Consider the following 6,289-nt stretch of genomic DNA (forward strand, 5'->3'; position numbering starts at 1 on the left):
AGTGCAAGCATGAATTCATTATCTTTTGTTGTTTTCTTTCGTTTACATTTTGTATTTATTAAGTAAGCATTCACAATACATTAGTGTTTGCCGTGTTTACTTTTTCCGGCGTTGTTGATAAAAATCACTTTTTACCTAGAATTCGGGTTGTTTTGTTTTTTCGGGTCAATTTTAGGCCTATAGAAGTGAACAAATTACGGATTTTTACGGATTACTATCTTAAATTATAGTCTGATGTATATCTATATGAGTTACTGTTGGATATTTTGCTTGGTTAAACATACATAAATGCATTTATTATAAAGTCACCGGATTCGTTCGGGGGTTTGGTCGAACTATAACATGACATTCCAGGAAAAACAAGACATGGAAGGTGATTTTAATATGGCATTGAGATGGCATTTAAAATTCCATCAAATAAACAATACATTGTACGAACATTGCAATATATCATATACAATAATGAATCGATGTAAGTATTCTATCTATTACATAAACCGACCGCCACCTATTAAGACAGAGACGTGACCGGATGATGAGGGATAACATTATTTTAATAATTTCAAAATAACATGAACTGATTTATTCAAATATCCTGTATATTTTGAATAACGCACTGTTTCCGATTTTCTTTTTTAATTTTGAGTACTTAACAAGTGGTTGGCATGGCACCATTACGGAGGTTCCGCTGCGATTTTGTTTCGCCCTCAAACCAATAATTTGAGTTTAATTAAAGTTGGCAGAGATGATCCTTTGGTCCTCTTTCTTCAAAATAATTTAGGAATGGGAGCTGACATAGATCTTGTGATCATGCGTGGATTGTGCTCTACAAAAGGTATATAAATAATTTTGGTATAAGAGGAATTCTGGTTACAAAGGCAACTGAAAGATATAAGTATGGCCGCCAGGGGGCTTAGATTATGTTTGCGTAAATGTGCATGGACTATTAAAATAATGACATTTTATTATTTATCTTTCAAAGATTCCGATTGATGTGTTTTAACAACAACAAAACTTCAGCAATTGAAATTCAAATTTTCCGGTTTACACGCCATTTTGACTTAATAGAGATAAAGAACCATTGTACGTATAGTATTGACATTCAACAAAAACTCGCGGCTTTTAAAATAATAATTTTAAAATCTTTATCAAATGCGACGCTACATTTCAATGAACTTGTTATAAATGTTCAATATTCCAGAAAACGTCATGAAAATTATGATTTCGTAAATTACGTGTATTTAGGTTTTCATGTATCGCTGGTCAAACATGTTGCAGTAAATCATCGATGTATTCACGCTTAAGACGACAATGGTCAATCGTGATTTTCCTAAATTGGTCGTAGCCGGCTCAGGTAATACTTTAAAACACCACGGGTACTCTTAAGTATACTACCATGTACACCGGCTACTGAAAGGCGCACGGCAATGCTAGTACTCATACGTATACTTTTTAGTATATTTTCCGTGCCCCGGGTAATTTGTTGTATACTTAAGAGTACCCGATGTACTTTTTAGAAGTACCTAAGATGACAATTACTTACCGAGCGTAAGTAGCCGAGATGAACATAGATAATGGCGCCGACGTTTTTTGGGTTCCGAACATTTACGAAGTTACGTAACCTTACATTTGAATCCTGTTGAGTTATTTTACGGCAAAAACTGACATCTCAATATTGATGTTAAGGCCGATTATTGTTGAACATAATTATATTTCTTGTTTATATTTTAGCAATTTAAAGTATTTAACCTTTGAAATAAATGTCAGAAATGAAATACCACAATGTACTTATTTGTCATAGCCTTAAACCGTGTAAATGGTGATGAGTTATTTCGGATTACTTATGTAATTAGATTATCACGGTCCTTCTGAATCCTTTATCAGATAACAAAGTATTTATCGGAACCTTATCTTACGGAAGCTCAGATAAACAATCGTTCATTGATAAGCAATAACTTTGTTACAGTTGTTTACTGAGAGGTTTGGTTACATCGCCGGGTATCGACAACGCATACAATCAGCACGTGCGTACAGCAAAATATCGAGTACATGAAATTGTATTTTGTACATGTACACTATCGGAAAAAAAATACTCTTAAACATCAATAGTTACATACTCAATAACATGTGGTTTCCGTATTTTGAAGTCATTTGAATAATTAAATTACATATACATTTTCCAGTTCTTAGGGTCAGTCATTAATATGAAAACATAGAACGCATTTATGTACGGTTTGTTGCGTCAAATTTTTTGCTACTTTTACAATTATTCTAAGAGCATTCATGAGGATTGTTACATCCAGCACGATTTATTTCACCGTCAGGGTAAAGAAATATAACCAACTGCATTACTTTTATAAAGTCCACACATAGGAAATCGCCATTCCATTACCATTATTTAACACTAGTTGTACATATAAAATGGGAAATGTAACTTTGTCAGCTAAAAAAACCGACCATACAAAAGTATATAAATAACAATGTAATGATTAAGATCAAGTAATAAATGGCTTCATGTACTTACTGGCCCATGATGTCTCTGTTTCCGGTTCGATGAAGGTCAGTTTACCTTCCGGCGTCCTAAGCAACGAAAAAAGTATAAGAAAAAATCCAGCATATACACAGTTTGCCATGTAGAAATCTCGAAACGCTCTCTTACGATACACTGTTAAACGAAATCCATCCGCGTTAAATTAATTTCCACTAATTAAAATTTACGATAAAGTATGCTTTTTTTGGCTCGAAAGTAAAATGAAAGTTATCTTTTTTTCGAAACTGCAAAAAAACAACACAAACAAAATTCCTTTATCGCGTATATCCCCGGTTTCAATGCAACCACTATTGAGTAATTTCTATGTTATCACAAATTGCCGTCATTTGGCCGCAATAATCGCCTGTCGAGATTACCGACAAGTCTAAAAGGAAAACAAATAACGACCACTTTTCGAGCTATTGTTATATCACAAGAACGTTTAAATTCTAATTTTTCGTACGATTTGTCGCCAAAATGATATACGTCTATTTACAAATCCTGCTTAAAACGAGCGATTCTTAATTACGTTGTTCAATACAAGCCATTATTTTTACGAATGCCGATTGAATGTCAAATATTTAACATAGCAAACGCATTGCGTGATCGATTTGTGAGGATTGAAATAATAAATATTCCATAAAAGGTGTTCAAGATATAAATAAACAAACGAGCTGCCATGCCACCGATTGAACGGACCACATAATTGGTTGTTTTAGTTCTAAACATTTTCGACTGTGACGTGATTGCGGTTTAGGTAAACAAAACAAACACAGGTGTGTCAACAATAGTAATTGAATTTCAAGTTATGCTTTATTTTTGTTAAAATATACTTAAATATGATATATTTAATTTACTCATAATGGAATTCCAATTTATGAAAAGAATACAGGTAAAAATTTAGCATCAAATTGTCCAACTGTAAAACATACAAAAACCTATAAAAAAATCTTGTAGTATTTTAATTTATATGTACGACATTATAAACATATTATTGTTTAAAACAATTTATAAAATTGATTAAAAAAGTATCAGTTCATCAAAATTTCAACTTCAGTTGAGACGGAGAAACTTTAAATGTATATGGACATCATGTTTGTTTTAAGGAAATAAACAGCTGCCTGGCACGTATTGGATCCCTGGCAGATATTCTAAGGGCGTTGACAATGTGAAATATTGACCACACATTGGAGCGTCGCTATTCGTACGAGACAACTACAAAATCTTCAATTAAAGAACTCGATATTCAGCAAGATTTTCCGATTCGTTGCATTTTATGTCCGGCATTGTGGAAATTATCTATTTTTGTATTGATTCACAATTTGCACGCTATAGACATAAATCATTTTAATGCTCCCACTTTCAAAGGAATAGGGCAATTTAGATTGCCCTTTTTGCGTCCGTTCTTCCGGCGGAGGTTTGTGTTGCGCTAAACTCAAACGAAATGCTGTCAGAGTAATTTAACTTAGAACTAGACAAACATATTAACATGCACGCGAACATCCCATCTGTTTGTTTTGGTTTGATTTCAACATTTTTTTGAATTTTGATATGCAGAAGTGGAATATTGGAGCATTTGTGTTGGGACACGTATCTAATTTTAATGCGCCCGTCGATAAAAAATTACAAACGGAAAACGCCGACTTGCTAATAATGCTTAAAAATGGCGAAAAGCCAAGCAAAACGTATGACGACTTTCGAATAGTATTTCTAACCGTGGTGTAATTGATAAGGTGTCTGCCTAGCAACCGGGTGGTCACAGGTTCGATCCCCACTGTGGGAGCTTTCTTTGATTTCCCTCAAAAACACCAAGTACTGATTCTAGGCCCAGGAAACGGACTCGAGAGCGTTTCAATAAGCCTGAGGCTTTCGATGCAATCGAGCTAAAATAAATAGCTTTAAACTAAACTTAACTTATAGCATTGTTAACCATGACAGTAAAATACAGTTTACAAAGAATGATAAATTCATCAAACATAAAATGAGCACATTTTCATTCCATATTGTATTTTCGCAATGTATTTGTATTAAAAATGTACATGTAACTACATGGTCCTTCCATAAGTAATCTGTACGAAAGTTAAACAAAAGTAGATTGCATATATAGTTGACTGAAGATAAATTAAGCCTTAATTAAACACGAAGTTATTTATCAAACTCAAAATCATTTTTGTTCAAGTTCTTTCAAAATACAAACTTGCAGGCCACGGCGTAGCGCTCCTTTACTTCTGATCAAATAAACCAGGGTACGTAGTATTGAAAAGCGTCGTATTTGTTTAAGCTACAGTTAACGAACTGATTGATTGAACTGGGTGGAATGTCGACCGTGTTCGGCGCCTGGTTTCCATTCACACTGATAATGCATTTCATAATATTGAACGCTCGTGTGTTTAACGAGTTCTCCACCTTACAAACGCAGAAGTACCGTAACCACTTAGTGGTATTTAAGGTATTTGTATACAGTAAAACTATAAAATCTAACGATTACTTACTTTACAGTATATTATAGCACGAAATTTGTACATGATACAACATGTCCATGATTTTTTTTTCTAAATTTTAGTTATACATGTATTAAACATATTATTGTCGCCAATCTAAATATATATCCTTTTACTACATTTGTCTGCAAGTATACGTACAGTTTGTATGTTTATACGAATGACGGTATTGTATGAGTAATTAATGTATTTACGATCCGCTTAAATGTAAAATACCGTTTTCTCTTTAAAACTAAATAACTAAAACGGATTGGCACTCAATGGAAAAATAATTATTGGAAAAATGTTGGTACACATGTATATTTGTAAGTAAAACCCCTGAAACCATTCCAAAACGTTGCTTTTCTTGTCACTGCCGTATTTCTAAGTATATAGTTGGTTTATTGTCGTCACAAGATTTGTCGTATTTTTTTTTTAATTTTTAGTATATTGCACAATATAGATATATACATGATCAATATTAAATATTGTATGCTCCTGTCAAAGAAAGCCACATACATGTACATCAGTCAGCAAAACTTCATATATCAGCCATAACTTTGCTATGTATCGATTATGAAAACAAACTGCACATATGTCCACCATCATAAGACGACGTGTAACTCCTGTATCCCTACCTAAAAGTTCAAGGTCACACATAAGAGGTCAAAGGTCAAATTTGGTCATAAAACAGTTTGAAGATGTTTGTCTCTGCCATTAACTTTGCCAAAAATTAATGTATTTTAAAATAACTTGGCTTCAATGCAATTCATCGTTAGACAAAGTGTCGCGTGTAACACTTGTCTTCTTGCCTCAAAAGTCAAGGTCACAGAGTTCAAAGGTCACATTTGGCCATAAAACAGCTTGTCAGATCTGTAACTTTCACTTATGACCACCATGGGGAAACGGCACTTTCTGTAAAACACCTGTCTCCCTACCTCATAGGACTAGGTCAGACTTTGTGACCCATGTTAAAATTTAGGCTACAAAACAGCTTGTCTTGGCTGTAACTTTTTCATCCATAATGCAATTGTAAACAAACTTACCACAAATGTATACAATGAGGAGACTGAGTGCGCCTTATATCGCCCGTCTTAGCTCTGAAGATCAAGGTCACACTTAGGGGTTAAGAGTCGAAACAGTTTGTATTTGTCATAGGATATTGTGACAAAAGATGAATATTGAAGCATCCGTGCCCTAATTGCACGTCTTTTTATTTAAATAACTTTTTTGTTTTGAGACCGTACATGCACGTGCATATTTGTAAGCCTTTAAAAAA

Source organism: Dreissena polymorpha, chromosome 12 (genome assembly GCF_020536995.1).
Source record: "Dreissena polymorpha isolate Duluth1 chromosome 12, UMN_Dpol_1.0, whole genome shotgun sequence".
NCBI lineage: Eukaryota > Metazoa > Mollusca > Bivalvia > Myida > Dreissenidae > Dreissena > Dreissena polymorpha.